Source organism: Carica papaya, chromosome 5, assembly GCF_054855325.1.
Source record: "Carica papaya isolate Zhongbai chromosome 5, ASM5485532v1, whole genome shotgun sequence".
Lineage (NCBI taxonomy): Eukaryota > Viridiplantae > Streptophyta > Magnoliopsida > Brassicales > Caricaceae > Carica > Carica papaya.
This window is the reverse complement of record NC_142313.1, coordinates 36,933,432-36,950,551: the sequence shown is the minus strand read 5'-3', so window position 1 is coordinate 36,950,551 and position 17,120 is coordinate 36,933,432. Positions and strand designations below refer to the sequence as shown.

The following is a 17,120-nucleotide window of genomic DNA, read 5'->3' as shown; positions in this document are numbered from 1 at the left end:
TTTCATTCTGCGCTGCAAATACATACACTCTTTCTCCTTCCATCCCCCCTCCAGTCATTTGTTTCCTTGTGCGTGCACTCTGCATCTCTCCTTATCGTTCTAATATCAAGTAAAATGCCCCGGCACCGTGACTCATCTTTGCGAATGAACCATCGGTTCATAATTCCACTCGCGCGTAACGTCGAACGACCCATCTGAAAAAAAATGGGTGCAACACGAGGACTTTCCAGGAGGTCACCCATCCGAGTACTACTCTCGCCCAACCACACTTAACTGCGGAGTTCTGATGGGATCCAGTGCATTAGTGCTGGTATGATCGCACCTGTTTCATTTCGCGCTGCAAATATATACACTCCTTCTCCTTTCTTCCCCCTCCCGTCATTTGTTTCCTTGTTCGTTCACACTTCACCTCTCATTCTCGTTCTAATATCAATTAATATGCCCCTGCGTCTTGACTCACATTTGCGTATAAACCAGCGGACCAAAGTTCTAGTCATGCGTAACGTCGAACGACCCATCTGAAAAAAAATGGGTGCAAGACTAGAACTTCCCAGGAGGTAACCCATCCTTGTACTACTTTCGCCAAAACAAACTTAACTGCGGAGTTTTGATGGGATCCGATGCATTTGTGCTGGTATGATCGCACCTGTTTCATTTCGTGCTGCAAATACATACACTTCTTCTCATTCCCTCCCCCCTCCCATCATTTGTTTCCTTGTGTGTTCACACTGCATCTCTCCTTCTCGTTCTAATATCGATTAAAATGCCCCTGCTTCTTGACTCATATTTGTGTATAAACTAGCAGACCATAGTTCCAGTCGCGCGTAACGTCGAACGATCCGTCTGAAAAAATATTGGTGCAACACGAGGCCTTCCCAGGAGGTCACCGATCCGAGTACTACTCTCGCCCAAGCACACTTAACTGCGGAGTTCTGATGCGATCCGGTGCATTAGTGCTAGTATGATCGCACTTGTTTAATTTTGCGCTGCAAATACATACACTACTACTCTCGCCCAAGCAAACATAACTGCGGAGTTCTGATGGGATCCGGTGCATTAGTGCTGATATGATCGCACTTGTTTCATTTCGCGCTTCAAAAACATGCAAACCTTCTCCTTCCATCCCCGCTCCCGTCATTTGTTTTCTTGTGGATGCACACTGCACCTCTGCTTCTCGTTCTAATATCAAGTAAAATGTCCCAACGTCGTGACTCACATTTGCGAATAAACCAGCGGACCATAGTTCCCGTAGCGCGTAACGTCGAACGATCCATCTGAAAAAAATGTGTGCAACACGAGGACTTCCCAAAAAAATGGGTGAAATATAAGGACTTCGCAGGAGGTCACCCATCCTAGTACTACTCTCGCCCAAGCACCATTAACTGCGGAGTTCTCATAGAATCCGTTGCATTTGTGCTGGCATGATCGCTCATGTTTCATTCTGCGCTGCAAATACATACACTCTTTCTCCTTCCATCCCCCCTCCGATCATTTATTTCCTTGTGCGTGCACTCTGCATCTCTCCTTCTCGTTCTAATATCAAGTAAAATGCCCTGACATCGTGACTCACCTTTGCGAATGAACCAGTGGTTCATAATTTCATTCGCGCGTAACGTCGAACGACCCATTTGAAAAGAAATGGGTGTAACACGAAGACTTCCCAGGAGGTCACCCATCCGAGTACTACTCTCACCCAAGCACACTTAATTACGGAGTTTTGATGGGATCCAGTGCATTAGTGCTGGTATGATGGCACCTGTTTCATTTTGCGCTACTAATATATATACTACTTCTCCTTTCTTCCCCCTCCTGTCATTTGTTTCCTTTTGCGTTCACACTTCACCTCTCCTTCTCGTTCTAATATCAATTAAAATGCCTCTGCATCTTGACTCACATTTGCGTATAAACCAGCGGACCATAGTTCCAGTCGCGCGTAACGTCGAACGACCCATCTGAAAAATAATGGGTGCAACACGAGAACTTCCCAATAGATAACCCATCTTTGTACTACTTTCGCCAAAGCACTCTTAACTGCAGAGTTCTGATGGGATTCGGTGCATTTGTGCTTGTATGATTGCACCTGTTTCATTTCGTGCTGCAAATACATCCACTCCTTCTCCTTCCCTCCCCCCTCCCATCATTTGTTTCCCTGTGCGTTCACACTGCACCTCTCCTTCTCGTTCTAATATCGATTAAAATGCCCCTACTTCTTGACTTACATTTGCGTATAAACCAACAGACTATAGTTCTAGTCGCGCGTAACGTCGAACGACCTGTCTGAAAAAAAATTGGTGCAACATGAGGACTTCCCAAGAGGTCACCCATCCGAGTACTACTCTCACCCAAGAACACTTAACTGTGAAATTCTGATGGGATCTGGTGCATTAGTGCTGGTATGATCGCACCTGTTTAATTTTGCGCAGCAAATACATACACTCCTTCTCCTTTCTTCCCCCTCCCGTCATTTTTTTCCTTGTGCGTGCGCACTACACCTCTCATTCTCGTTCTAATATTAAGTAAAATGCCACGGCGCCGTGACTCACATTTGCGAATAAACCTGCGGACCATAATTCGAGTCGCGCGTAACGTCGAAAGAATCATCTACAAAAAAATGGGTGCAACACGAGTACTTCCCAGGAGGTCACCCATCCTAGTACTACTCTTGCCTATGCACACTTAACTGCGGAATTCTGATGGGATCCGGTGCATTAGTGCTGGTATGATCGCACCTGTAACGGCCTCAGAAATAAAAATGAAAATGTATGTATTAAAAATTTTAAGTGCGGAAGCGAAATAAAAATTCTGATTTACATCCCTTACAATAACCATAAACGTATTCAACGTGAGAAATAATAAGCTAATTAAAGAAAATACTCGAAATGAACACTATAAATAGAACTATAAAATCTTTAGGCGTCTAACTCGCCATCTTCCTGCGGAACTGGCTCAGGAACCACGTTCTCCTGATCTAAAATGGTTAAGTAAGGAATGAGCTACACTAGCCTAGTAAAGACATATTACTATCAGACTGCCACATAAGTAAAGGTTGGTAGAAAACAAAAACGACCAATGGAGCATAACTTATAACAAACTCATTTATTAATAATAAAAACCTTTAATGTCCATTTACCTCAGTGAGATTCATGAAAATAACATATGAAAATAATAATATTATAACCATCATAAAATCATATACACTTTGTAACATAACACATGTTATACTTTTGTACTTCAATAATCAGACAACAATTCTTCTCTTTTACCAGCCTACTATTATCCATGGGGATCCATAGGGGGTCTCCGCTACACGTGAACCATTAACATTAATATCCTGATTCCAGGGCTGTCCCCATACCCCGTCCTGGTATGGGTGTCAAAACCATAAACCTCAATACCCCATCCGGTATGAGGGTAAAACGGGCCGTCCCCATACCCCGTTCGGTATGGGCGCCAAAACACATAAAGTCTCCATACCCAGTTCGATATGAGAGACCACGTTCCCGGTAGGGTTCTCTATGGACCCGGTCCGTCCACCATCTTCCAGGATATCTAGTGAGGCTGTCGACATTATCCATTTATCAATCCACATACCTTTTTCTATTTTTCTTGGTCTCAATTTTCCAATCAAACATAAACACGTAAACCAATAATGAACACTAAGCAAGACGACACAACATCAGGTTCACCATAATTCAAACCATAATAAATAAAACCAGGATTAATGCATACGAAATCATAAAATAACCACATAAGTATCACACTGCATTTAAAACTGTAAAATAGATCAAACAACAACTGATCGACAAATACACTAGATTCGGGCTTCATTAGCAACCTTATGCAATTATACACATCCATTAATTTCATCGAACGGGAATCGGGAAGGGCCTCATCGAAGGCAAAAATTGAGGGAAGCCGCGGCGGCGCCGCTGGACTTCGGTGGTGTTTTCTGGCTGATTGGCCGATGGTTTGGCTCCGATTTGGCCATAGGCGGATTCAACATCAAAAAACGAGCCAAAGGGAGAAAATTTACCTCGTTTAGCGGTCGGAAAATCCATCTGGTGTGGCGGTGGGTGGCGGCAGGTGGCTCCTCCGGTGACTGGTTCTTCTTCTCCGGCGAGGGTACTGCCGGCTAGGGCTTGGGGTTGGGTGTGTGTGAGGTTATTTATAACCTTCCCCTTTTAATCTCAGCTGTCCATCACGATTTAATCTGGGCCGTCCGATCGCGATTAAAATGGGAATAAATCTGGACCGTCCAGGTGATGCGATCTGGGCCGTCTGTGCGTGATTCAATATGGGTCGCCCGCACGCGTGAGATCTAGACCGTTCGATCACGTGCACGCAGATCGCCCACGTGGCTCCGTCCTGCGTGGCCTCCCACATCAGCGTCCTTACCACGCAGCGTGTTCTTGTTGGCCGGGGCTGCTGACATGGCACAACTTTTCTAAATTATATTTTGACCCCCGGTTTTCGATTTTCTTTTCAAAAATATCCCCAGAATCCAAATTTTCACCCCTTTTTCTCAAAATCAATTTCAATTAAATCCCAAAAATAATTTTACCCTAATTTATTACTATTATTATTTTTATCTCTATTAAATTAAATTAAAACTTTATAAATTAAATATTAAAATAAAATAAAATAAAGCAAAAATTCTAATAAAAATTAAAATAAATTAAATAATAAAAATACAAATTTTGAGTGTTTCAACTCTCCCCCCTTAAAGAAATTTGATCCCCCAAATTTGCCTCTTACTCTTGGTCGAACAAATGGGGATATTAGGCTCTAAAATCTGATTGTAGCTCCCAGGTAGCCTCCATTGGCGAGTGGTTCTGCCACACTATCTTTACAAATGATATTTCCCGGTTGTGAAGTATTCTGCTCTTTCGGTCTGTGATACCGACTGGGACTTCCTCATAAGATAAATTCCCTTGGAGTGGGAGCGGTTCATGAGCCAAGACATGAGAGGAGTCCGGGTTGTACTTACGTAGCATGGATACATGGAACACATTGTGGACCTTGGAGAGCTCTGGAAGCAGCACTAATCCGTAGGCAGCAGTACCAATCTTGTCTAAGATTTCAAAAAGTCCAATAAACCAGGGGTTCAGTTTTCCCCTCCTGCCGAACCTACTAATTCCTTTGAAAGGAGTGACTTTAAGGAACACCCGGTCGCCTTTCTCAAATGCTAGATCTCTCATCCGGGTGTCTGCATAACTCTTCTGCCTACTTTGAGCCGTCTGAATGTTCTTTCTGATTTTAACTATTTTAGACGTGGTCTCCTCTACCAACTCCGGGCCGAACAATCTTCTATCACCCACTTCTTCCTAACAAATTGGTGATCTGCATGGGCGCCCATTTAACGCCTCATATGGAGCCATGCCGATACTCGCTCGGTAGCTGTTGTTGTAGGCAAACTCTATCAGGGGTAGATGGTCGTCCCAATGCCCCCAGAATCAAGGACACAAGCTCGGAGCATATCCTCAAGTGTATGAATTGTCCTTTCTGATTATCCGTCAGTCTGAAGATGGAAGGCAGTATTGAGAGACAGCTTTGTTCCCATGGCTTGCTGAAAGTTACTCCAAAATCGAGAAGTGAGCCTGGGGTCCCTATCGGATACCATTGTCACTAGAACTCCATGCAATCTGACTATTTTTCGGATATACATTCTTGCCAACTTGTCCAAGGGGTCGGTCATCCTGATGATCAAGAAGTGGGAAGACTTGGTAAGCTGATCAACAATTACCCAGATGGTGTCATGTCCTAAACGTGCCTTGGGTAATCCCGTTACAAAGTCTATGGTGATGTGTTCCCATTTCCACTCCGGAATCGGTAAAGGCTGAAATAGCCCACCTGGGCGCTGATGCTCTGGCTTGACCTGCTGACATACCAAACATTTAGATACAAAGTCGGCTATGTCTTTCTTCATCCCATTCCACCAAAACTGGGGTCTCATGCTTTGGTTCATTTTGGTACTTTCGGGATGCATGGCAAACTTTGAGCTGTGGGACTTTGTCATGATGTCTCTCTTTAACTCACTGTCGTCTGGGACACACACCCTGTCTTGGAACCGGAGTAACCCATCGACAGATACTCAGAATTCTGAGCTCGCTCCCTGTTTTGTATCGATCTTACGTGCTACTAGGGTGGGGTCGACTGATTAGGCTTCTCTTATTCTCTAGATTAACTCGGGTTAGACTGTCAGGCGGCCCAAACATGTGACTCTCTTTAGGTCCTGAAGTCAAACCTGTTGAGAGCATCTGCCACCACATTGCCCTTACCTGGATGGTACAAGATATCACAATCATAGTCTTTAAGGAGTTCCATCCACCTTCTCTGACGCATGTTGAGATTCTTCTGAGTGAATATATGTTTCAAACTCTTATGATCGGTATAGATCTAAAAGGTCTCCTCGTATAAATAATGGCGCCAGGTTTTCAAGGTGTGTATGATTGCGGCAAGCTCTAAGTCATGGGTGGGGTAATTCTTCTCATGATTCTTTAACTGTCTGGACCCATAAGATATGACCTTCCCATGCTGCATTAGGACACAACCCAGGCCTAGATACGAGGCATCACTATAAACTGTATATCCCTCCGATCCACTCGGTAAAGCCAACACGGGTGCAGTAGTCAGCCACTTCTTTAATTCTGAAAAACTTCTTTCCCAGTCTTCGTTCCATTCGAACTTGGCATTTTTCTTTGTGAGTCGGGTTAGGGGAGCCGCTAGACTAGAGAATCCTTTGACGAACCTGCGGTAATAACCTGCCATTCCCAGGAAGCTACGGATTTCCTTAACTGATGTCAACTTCTCCCAGCCAAGTACTGTTTCAACCTTTTTGGGATTAACTGATACTCCTTCCTTCGATATGACGTATCCTAAGAAGGCGGTCTGCTCAAGCCAGAATCCACACTTACTCAACTTTGCATATACCTTCTTTTTTCTGAGGACCTGCAAAACTTGGGCAAGATGGTGAGCATATTCTTCTCTACTTTTTGAGTAGACTAAGATGTCATCGATGAACACGATAACAAATTGATCCAAGAACTCTCTGAAGACTCTGTTCAGTAGATCCATAAAGATGGCCGGGACGTTGGTTAGCCCGAATGGCATGACCAAGAACTCATAATGTCCGTACCTGGTTCAAAAGGCCGTCTTGGGGATGTCTTCTGTTCTTACTATCACCTGATGGTAACCTGATCGCAGGTCTATTTTGGAGAAGACTTGTGCACCCTGCAGCTGATCCTGGGAAGGGGATATTTGTTCTTGACTGTGACCTTGTTCAATCCTCTGTAATCAATACACAATCTCAATGTTCCATCTTTCTTCCTGGCAAAAGTAACTCCGGCACCCTAAGGGGACACACTATGTCTAATAAAACCACTGTCTTGCAATTCAATGATTTGTTTCCTCATCTCTTCCATTTTAACACGGCTCATGCGGTAAGGAGCAACCGAAATGGGCTGGGTGCCTGGCTGTAGGTCTATAGTGAACTCGACTTCCCTGTCCACTAGCAGTCCGGATAGTTCGTCCAGAAACACATCTAGAAAGTCTCAGACTATCGAAATCTCTTGGATACAAATTTTCTTCTTGAGCTTGCCCTGTACCATGCCCGGGTCGGCGTCAGCATCCTGCTGGGTGAGGTTGTAAATCCTGCCCTGAAAAGGAGGTCTTCCTTGGTTCTGGTTCCTCGGGCACTCTCTCGCATAGTGCTGAGCACTACCACATATGCGACAGGTGTTATTGAGGCGGTAGAATGGTCGATCCCCGTGATCCCTGCCATAGTGCTGGCAGATCTTTCCACGTGCTGCCCCTGGAGCCTGAGGAGGGGCCTGGATCACTGGTCTGGACCTCTTATTTGGTTGGACCGGCGCAGTAGGTGCTGGTTTGCGGGGTGGAGCTGAGGGTCGGTGACTCCCTGCTGACTGAGGACGGGTGTTGAAACTCCTCTCCACGATTGATGCCTTTGCTAGAACCGCTGAGTATGTCTTGAGCTCCAGTACCAATAAGTGTTGCTTGATCTCTGGACGGAGGCCCCACTGGAATCTCCTGGCCTTCCTACCCTCTTCCATCAATGTCTCCAGGGATTATCGGCCCAGCTCTAGAAACTTACTAGTATATTCCGATACCGTCATGTTTCCTTGGACCAGCTGAACAAACTCCATCTCCTTCAGGTGTCGGATGTGCTCAGGGAGATACTCCGCATGGAAGGCCGCTAAGAACTGCTCCCAAGTGGCTGGTGTAGGCAGGGTGGTCTGCTTGAGCTCCCACCAATGACCTGCTTCCCCTACCAGCATGTAGGAAGCAAGGACAGCTCTCTGCTCGGGAACCACTCCCAAGGTCTTGAAAGCTCTCTCAGTCTCCGCCAATCAGTCCTGGGAAGTACTTGTGTTGCACTCATTTTTTACAGATGGGTCGTTCGACGTTACGCACGACTGGAACTATCATCCGCTGGTTTATTCGTAGATGTGAGTCATGGCGCCGATGCATTTTACTTGATATTAAAATGAGAATGAGAGGTGCAGTGTGCTCGCACAAGGAAACAAATGACAGGAGAGGGGAGGGAATGAGAATAAGTGTATTTATTTGCAGTGCACAATGAAACAAGTGCGATCATACCAGTACTAATGCATCGGATCCCATCAGAACTTCGCATTGAAGTTTTCTTGGGCGAGAGTAGTATTAGGGTGACCTCCTCAGAAGTACTTGTAAATCACCCATTTTTTTGTAGTTGGGTCGCTCGACATTACGCGCAACTGGAACTGTAGTCCGCTGGATTATTTGCAAATGTGAGTCACGGCACCGGGGGTATTTTAATTGATATTAGAACGAGAAGGAGAGGTGTAGTGTGCATGCACAAGGAAACAAATTACGGAAGGGGGGAGGGAAGGAGAAGGAGTGTATGTATTTGCAGAGCGGAAGCAAACAGGTGCGATCATACCAGCACTAATGCACCGGATCCCTTCAGAACTCCGCAGTTAAGTGTGCGTAGGCGAGAATAGTACTAGGATAGGTGGCCTCTTTGGAAGTTCTCGTGTTGTACCTATTTTTTTTCAAATGGGTCGTTTGACATTACGCGCGACTGGAACTATCGTCCGCTGGTTTATTCACAAAAGTGAGTCATGGGGCTGAGGCATTTTACTTGATATTAGAATGAGAAGTAGAAGTGTAGTGTGCACACACAAGGAAACAAATGACATGAGTGGGGAGGGAAGGAGAAGAAGTGTATCTATTTGCAGCGAAGAATGAAACAGGTGTGATCATACCCAGACTAATGCACAAAATCCTATCAAAACTCCGCAGTTAAGTATGTCTGGGCGAGAGTAGTACTAGAATGGGTGACCTTTTGGGAAGTCCTCGTGTTGCACCTATTTTTTTGCAGATGGGTCATTCAACGTTACGCGTGACTTGAACAATTGCCTGCTAGTTTATTCGTAAAAGTGAGTCACGTCGCCGGGGCATTTTACTTGATATTAGAACGAGAAGCAGAAGTGCAGTGTGCACGCACAAGGAAACAAATGACGGGAGGGGGGAGGGAAGGAGAAGGAGTATATGTATTTGCAGAGCGAAATGAAACAGGTGCAATTATACCATCACTAATTCACCGGATCTCATCAGAACTCTGCAGTTAAATATGCTTAGGCGAGTGTAGTACTAGGAGTTGTGACCTCCTGGGAAGTCCTCGTGTTGTAACTATTTTTTTGCAAATGGGTCGTTTGACATTACGCATGACTGGAACTATGGTCCGCTGGTTTATTCGTAAATGTGAGTCATAGCGCCAGAAAATTTTACTTGATATTAGAACGAGAAGGAGAGGTGCAGTGTGCACGCACAAGGAAACAAATGATGGGAGGGGGGAGGGAAGGAGAAGGAGTATATGCATTTGCAGAGCGGAATGAAACAGGTGCAATTATACCATCACTAATTCACTAGATCCCATTAGAACACCACAGTTAAATGTGCTTGGGCGAGTGCAGTACAAGGAGTGGTGACCTTCTAGGAAGTTCTCGTGTTGTACCTATTTTTTTACAAATTGGTCATTCGACGTTATGCGGGACTGAAACAATGGCTCGCTGTTTTATTCATAAATGTGAGTCACGACGACGGGGCATTTTACTTGATATTAGAACAAGAAACAACGGTGTAGTGTGCACGCACAAGGAAACAAATGACAGGAGGGGGGAGGGAAGAAGAATGAGTGTATGTATTTCAAGCATGGAATGAAACAGGTTTGATCCTACCAGAACTAATGCACCAGATCCCATCAGAACTCCGCAGTTAAGTTTTCTTGGGTGAGAGTAGTACTAGGATGGGTGACCTCTTGGGAAGTCTTTGTGTTACACCCATTTTTTTGTAGATGGGTCATTCGACATTACACGCGACTAGAACTATGGTCCGCTGATTTATTCGCAAATGTGAGTCACGGCGCCTAGGATTTTAGTTGATATTAGAACGAGAAGTAGGGGTGCAGTGTGCACGCACAAGAAAACAAATGACGGGAGGGAGGAGGGAAGGAAAAGGAGTGTATGTATTTGCAGCGCAGAATAAAACAAGTGCGAACATATCAGCATTATTGCACAAGATCCCTTCTGAACTCTGCAGTTAACTGTGCTTGGGTGAGAGTTGTACTAGGACGGGTGACCTCCTAGCAAGTACTCGTGTTGCACACATTTTTTTGCAAATGGGTTGTTCAAAGTTATGCGTGACTGGAACTATGGTATGCTAGTTTATTCGTAAATGTGAGTCACGGCGCCGATGCCTTTTACTTGATATTAAAACGTGAATGAGAGGTGCAGTGTGCACGAACAAGGAAACAATTGACGGGAGTGGGGAGGGGATGAGAAGAAGTGTATTTATTTACAGCACGGAATGAAACAGATGCGATCATACATCCACTAATGCACCGGATCCCATCAGAACTCCACATTTAAGTTTGCTTGGGCGAGAGTAGTACTAGGATGGGTGACCTTCTCGGAAGTACTCGTGTTGCACCTATTTTTTTTCAGATGGATCGTTTGATGTTACACGCGACTGGAACTATGGTCCGCTCGTTTATTCGCAAATGTGAGTCACGGCGCCGGGGTATTTTACTTTATATTAGATGGAGAAGGAGAGGTGCAGTATGCACGCAAAAGGAAACAAAATGACAGGAAGGTGGAGGAAAGGAGAATGAGTGTATATATTTGCAGTGCGGAATGAAAGATGTGCGATCATAGCAGCAATAATGCACCAGATCCCATCAGAACTCCGCAGTTAAGTATATTTGGACGAGAGTAGTACAAGGATGGGTGACCTCCTACGATGTCCTCGTGTTGCAACTTTTTTTTTGCAAATAGGTCATTCGACGTTACGCGCGACTGAAACTATGGTCCACTGGTTTATTCGTAAATGTGAGTCACGGCGCGATGGTATTTTACTTGATATTAGAACGAGAAGTAGAGGTGCAGTGTTCATGCACAAGGAAACAAATAACAGGAGGGGAATGGAAGGAAAAGGAGTGTATGTATTTGCAGTGCAGAATGAAACAGGTGGGATCATACCAGGACTAATGCACCGGATCCTATAAGAACTCCCCAGTTAAGTATGCTTGAGCGAGTGTAGTACTAGGATGGGTGTCCTCCTGGGAAGTCCTCGTATTGCACCAATTTTTTTCAGATGGGTCGTTGGACATTACACGCAACTGGAACTATGTTCCGCTAATTTATTCGCAAATGTGAGTCATGGCACCGACGCATTTTACTTGATATTAGAATGAGAAGCAGAGGTGCAGTGTTCATGCACAAGGAAACAAATGACGGGAGGGGGGAGGGAATAAGGAGTGTATGTATTTGCAGCGTGGAATGAAACGAGTCTCATTATACCATCACTAATTCACCAGTCTAATCAGAACTTCGTAGTTGAATGTGTTTGGGCGAGTGTAGTACTAGGAGTGGTGACCTCCTGGGAAGTTCTCGTGTTGCAACCATTTTTTTGCAAATGGGTCGTTCAACGTTACGCGTGACTGGAACTATGGTCCGCTGGTTTATTCGCAAATGTGAGTCACGGCGCTGTGACATTTTACTTGATATTAGAATGAGAAGGAGATGTGCAGTGTGCACGCACAAGAAAATAAATGACGGGAGGGGGGAGGGAAGGAGAAGAAGTGTATGTATTTGCAGCACAGAATAAAATAGGTGTTATTATACCAACACTAATTCACCGGATCCCATCAGAACTCTGCAGTTAAATGTGTTTGGGCGAGTGTAGTACTAGAAGTGGTGACCTTCTGGGAAGTCCTCGTGTTGCACCCATTTTTTTGCAGATTGGTCGTTCTAGGTTACGCGCGACTGAAACAATGGCCCGCTGGTTTATTCACAAATGGGAGTCACGGCACCGGGACATTTTACTTGATATTAGAACAAGAAACAGAGGTGCAGTGTGCATGCACAAGGAAACAAATGACGGGAGGGGGGAGGGAAGGAGAAGGAGTGCATGTATTTGCAGCGCGAAATGAAAGAGGTGCGATCATGCCAAAACTAATGTACCAGATCCCATCAGAACTCCGCAGTTAAGTATTCTTGGGCAAGAGTAGTACTAGGACGGGTGACCTCCTGGGAAGTCCTTGTGTTGTGCCCATTTTTTTTCAAATGGATCGTTTGACGTTACGCGCGACTAGAACTATTGTCCACTAGTTTATTCGTAAATGTGAGTCACGGCACCAGTGCATTTTACTTGATATTAGAACGAGAAGTAGAGGTGCAGTGTGCATGCATAAGGAAACAATCCGACGGGAGGGGGGAGGGAAGGAAAAGAAGTGTATATATTTGTAGCGCAGAAGCAAACAGGTGCGATCGTACCAGCACTAATGCACCGGATCCCATCAGAACTACGCAGTTAAGTAGTACTAGGACGGGTGACCTCCTAGGTGGTCCTCATGTTGCACCCGTCTTTTTTTTAATATTTTTCGTGCATCTATTTATAGTCCACCACGTGATAAGAGTGTCATTGCGAGTATAGTAAATAATAGAACAAGCAAAACAGATGTGCGGTGGGCAGTCCGTTCATCTGGCATGAGTCGAGGCAACGGGGCATTTTGTTTGATATTACAACTAGAAGTAGAGGTGCGGTGTCCACACAAAGCAAAACAAATGATGGGAGGGGGAGGGAAAGAGAAGGGGTATATGTATTTTAAGTGAGGAATAGGATGGGTGGGATCATACTAGCACTAATGCATCGTATCCCATCATAATCTACAGTTAAGCGTGTTTGGGCGAGAGTGGTACTAGGATGAGTGACCTCCTGGGAAGTGCTTGTGTTGCACCCGTCTTTTTACGGACAGGGCATCAGACGTCACGCGCGACCGAAGCCATGGTCTACTGGTTCATTTGCCGGCGCGAGTCGTCGCGCTGGGGCATTTGCTTACTTTTTTTGTGTACACTCATTTATGGTCCGCCACGTGATAAAAGAGTCATTACGAGCATCTCACATAGTAAAATAACGAAAAAAAAGGTATGGCAGGTGGTCCTTTAATCTTTATGCTGAGGCGCTGGGGCATTTTGCTTGATATTAGAACTAGAAACAGAGATGCAGTGTGTGCGCACAGCGAAAAAAATGATGGGAGAGGGGAGGAAAGGAGAAGGGGTATTTGTGTTTGCAATGCAGAATGGAAGGGGTGCGATCATAGCAGCACTAATGCACCGGATCCCATCAAACTATGCAGTTAAGCATGCTTGGGAGAGAGTACTACTAGGATTGGTAACCTCCTGAGAAGTCCTCGTGTTGCACTGTCTTTTTACAAACGGAGCATAAAACGATACATGTGATAGGAGCCACAATCCCCTGGCGTGAGTCACGTCGCCAGAAAATTTTGCTTACTATTTTTTCATGCATTCATTTATAGTCTACCACGTGATAAGAGTGTCATTACGAGCATCTTACATAGTAGAATAAAGAAAAATGAGGTATGGCAGGCGATCCTTTTTTCTGGCGTGAGTCGAGGTGTCGGGGCATTTCGCTTGATATTAGAACTATAAACAGAGGTGCGGTGTGCGCACACAACGAAAAAAAATGACGAGTGGGGGAAGATGAAGGGGTAAATGTATTTGCAGCCGAAATAGAAGGGGTGCAATCATACTAACATTAATACACCGGATCCCATCGAACTCTGTAGTTAAGCGTGCTTGGACGACAGTAGTACTAGGATGGGTGACCTCCCGCGAAGTTCTCTTGTTGCACCCGTCTTTTTACAAACGGGGCGTCAAACGTTCCGCGCGATCGGAGCCATAATCCAGTAGCATGAGTAGCGACCTTGAAACATTTTGCTTAATATTTTACGTGCACTTATTTGTAGTCCACCACATGATAAGAGTCTCAATATAAGAGTCTTACATAGTAGAACAACAAAAAAAGAGGCCTAGCAGGCCTCCGTTCTTCTGGCCGTGAGTCGAAGCGACATAGCATTTCGCTCTATATTAGAACTAGAAGCAGAGATGCAGTATGCCCACACAGCGAAATAAATGATTGGAGGGGGGAGGGAAGGAGAAGGGCTTTATGTATTTGTAGTGGGGAATGGGGCAGTTGCAATCATACAAACACTAATGCACAGGATCCCATCAGAACTCTGTAGTCAAGCATGCTTGGGCGAGATTAGTTCTAGGATGAGTGATCTCCTGGAAAGTCCTCGTTTTGAACCTGTCTTTTTGAAGACGGGGTGTTAAACGTTAAGTGCGATCGGAGCCACAGTATGTCGGTGTGAGTCGCAGGGCCTGGAAATTTTGTTTAATATTTTTCGTGCACTCATTTATAGTTCACCACGTGATAAGAGTGTCATTACGAGTATCTTACATAGTATAACAATAAAAAATGAGGTACGGCTGGCGATCCATTCATCTGGGCGTGAGTCGAGGTGCCGGGGTATTTCCCTTGATATTAGAACTTGAAACAAAGGTGTGACGTGTGCGCACAACGAAACAAATGACGGGAGGGGGGAGGGAAGGAGAAGGGGTATATGTACTTGCAGTGTGGAATTGAAGGGGTGCGATCACACCTGTACTAATGCACTGGATCCCATCGAATTTCGTAGTTAAGTGTGTTTGGGCGGAAGTAGTACTAGGATGGGTGACTTCTTGGAAAGTTCTCATGTTCCACTCGTTTTTTTGCTGACGGGACGTTAAACATTATGCGCGATCAAAGCCATTGTCCCTTGGCATGAGTCGTAATGCCAAGACATTTTTCTTAGTATTTTTCGTGCATTCATTTATAGTTCGCCACGTGATAAGAGTGTCATTATGAGCATCTTACATAGTAGAATAACGAAAAACAAGGTGCAGGGGGTAGTCCGTTAATCTGGGCATGAGTCGAGGTGCCAGAGCATTTTGCTCTATATTAGAACTATAAGCAGAGGTGTGCTGCTCGCGCATAGCGAAACAAATAACAGTGGGGGAGGGAGGGAGAAGGGGTATATGTATTTGTTGCACAAAATAGAAGAGGTGCGATCATACTAACACTAATGCACCGGATCCCATTGAACTCCGTAGTTGAACGTGTTTTGGTGCAAGTAGTACTAGGATGGCTGATCTTTTAGGAAGTCCTCGTGTTGCGCTCGTCTTTTAACGGATGGGGTCTTAAACGTTTTGCACAATAGGAGTCATAGTTCGCTGGCATGAGTCGTGGCGCCATAATATTTTGCTTAATATTTTTCGTGCATTCATTTATACTCTACCACATGATAAGAGTGTCATGACGAGCATCTTACATAGTAGAACAATGAAAAATGAGGTACGACAGGCGGTCTGTTTATCTAGGGGTGAGTCGAGGTACCCGGACATTTTGCTTGATATTAGAACTAGAAATAGAGGTGTAGTGTGCATGCACAGCGAAACAAATGATGGGAGGGGGGAGGAAAAGAGAAGGGGCATATGTATCTGCAGCACGAAATGGAAGGGGTGCGATCATACCAACATTAATGCATCGGATCCTGTCGAACTCCACAGTTAAGTGTGCTCTGGTGAAAGCAGTATTAGGATGGGTGACCTCCTGCGAAGTCATCGTGTTCCACCTGTCTTTTTATAGACGGGGCGTTAAATGTTAAGCGTGACTGGAGCAATAGTCCGCCAGTGTGAGTCGCAGCATTTGGACATTTTGCTAGTCCGCCAGTGTGAGTCGCAGCATTTGGACATTTTGCTTAATATTTTTAATGCATTCATTTATAGTCCATCACGAGATAAAAATGTCATTACGATTATCTTACATAATAGAACAATGAAAATAGAGTTGTTGCGGGCGGTCTGTTCATCTCGGCATGAGTCAAGATGCCTTGGCATTTCGTTTGATATTAGAACTAGAAACAGAGGTGCGGTGTGCGTGCACAACAAAATAAATGATGAGAGGGGAGAGGGAAGGAGAAGTGATATATGTATTTGCAGCGCACAATGGAAGGTGTGCGATCATACCAGCACTAATGCATCGGATCCCATCGAACTTCGTAGTTAATCGTGCTTGGGCGACAGTAGTACTAGGATGGATGATCTCCCAGGAAGTTCTCATGTTGCACCCTTCTTTTTGCAGATGGGGCGTTAAATGTTACACGGGACTAGAGTGATAATCATCGGTTAATTCACAAACGTAAGTCACGGCGCCAGAGTATTTTGCTTAATATTATTCGTGCATTCAATTACAGCCCACCACGTGATAAGATTATTATTATGAGCACCTTATATAGTATAACAATAAAAAAGGAGGTGTGGGGGGTGCTCCATTCATATAGACATGAGTCGAGGCACCGGGACATTTCGCTCGATATTAGAACTGGAAGTAGAGGTGCGTTACTCGCATAGCGAAACAAATGACGGGAAGGGAGAGGGAAGGAGAAGGGATATATGTCTTTGTGACACAAATTAAAAGGGGTGCGATCATACAGCACTAGTTCACGGGATCCATCAGAACTCTGCAGTTAAGCGTGCTTAGGCGAGAGTAGTTCTACGATGGGTGACCTCTTGGGAAGCACTCGTGTTGCACCCTTTTTTTGGCAGACGGGGCGTTAAATGTTACGCGGGACTAGAGCAACGGTCCACCTGTTTATTCGCAAACGTGAGTCATAGTGCCGGAGAATTTTGCTTAATTTTTTGTGTGTATTCAATTAAAGC

The 17,120-nt window shown here is 44.9% G+C and overlaps 12 pseudogenes; 6 read left to right on the top strand and 6 right to left on the bottom strand.

Moving 5' to 3' along the window:
- Positions 1-205: 205 nt before the first annotated feature.
- LOC148266039 (5S ribosomal RNA) lies at positions 206-324 on the bottom strand (annotated as a pseudogene).
- Positions 325-854: 530 nt separating this feature from the next.
- Positions 855-973, bottom strand: LOC148266038 (5S ribosomal RNA; annotated as a pseudogene).
- Positions 974-1,639: 666 nt separating this feature from the next.
- LOC148266037 (5S ribosomal RNA) lies at positions 1,640-1,758 on the bottom strand (annotated as a pseudogene).
- Positions 1,759-1,963: 205 nt separating this feature from the next.
- On the bottom strand, positions 1,964-2,082 carry LOC148266036 (5S ribosomal RNA; annotated as a pseudogene).
- A 206-nt stretch (positions 2,083-2,288) lies between these two features.
- Positions 2,289-2,407, bottom strand: LOC148266035 (5S ribosomal RNA; annotated as a pseudogene).
- A 205-nt stretch (positions 2,408-2,612) lies between these two features.
- LOC148266034 (5S ribosomal RNA) lies at positions 2,613-2,731 on the bottom strand (annotated as a pseudogene).
- A 6,193-nt stretch (positions 2,732-8,924) lies between these two features.
- Positions 8,925-9,043, top strand: LOC148266033 (5S ribosomal RNA; annotated as a pseudogene).
- Positions 9,044-10,224: 1,181 nt separating this feature from the next.
- On the top strand, positions 10,225-10,343 carry LOC148266032 (5S ribosomal RNA; annotated as a pseudogene).
- Positions 10,344-10,873: 530 nt separating this feature from the next.
- LOC148266031 (5S ribosomal RNA) lies at positions 10,874-10,992 on the top strand (annotated as a pseudogene).
- A 1,176-nt stretch (positions 10,993-12,168) lies between these two features.
- On the top strand, positions 12,169-12,287 carry LOC148266030 (5S ribosomal RNA; annotated as a pseudogene).
- Positions 12,288-12,493: 206 nt separating this feature from the next.
- Positions 12,494-12,612, top strand: LOC148266029 (5S ribosomal RNA; annotated as a pseudogene).
- Positions 12,613-14,096: 1,484 nt separating this feature from the next.
- On the top strand, positions 14,097-14,214 carry LOC148266028 (5S ribosomal RNA; annotated as a pseudogene).
- The last annotated feature ends 2,906 nt before the right edge of the window (positions 14,215-17,120 follow it).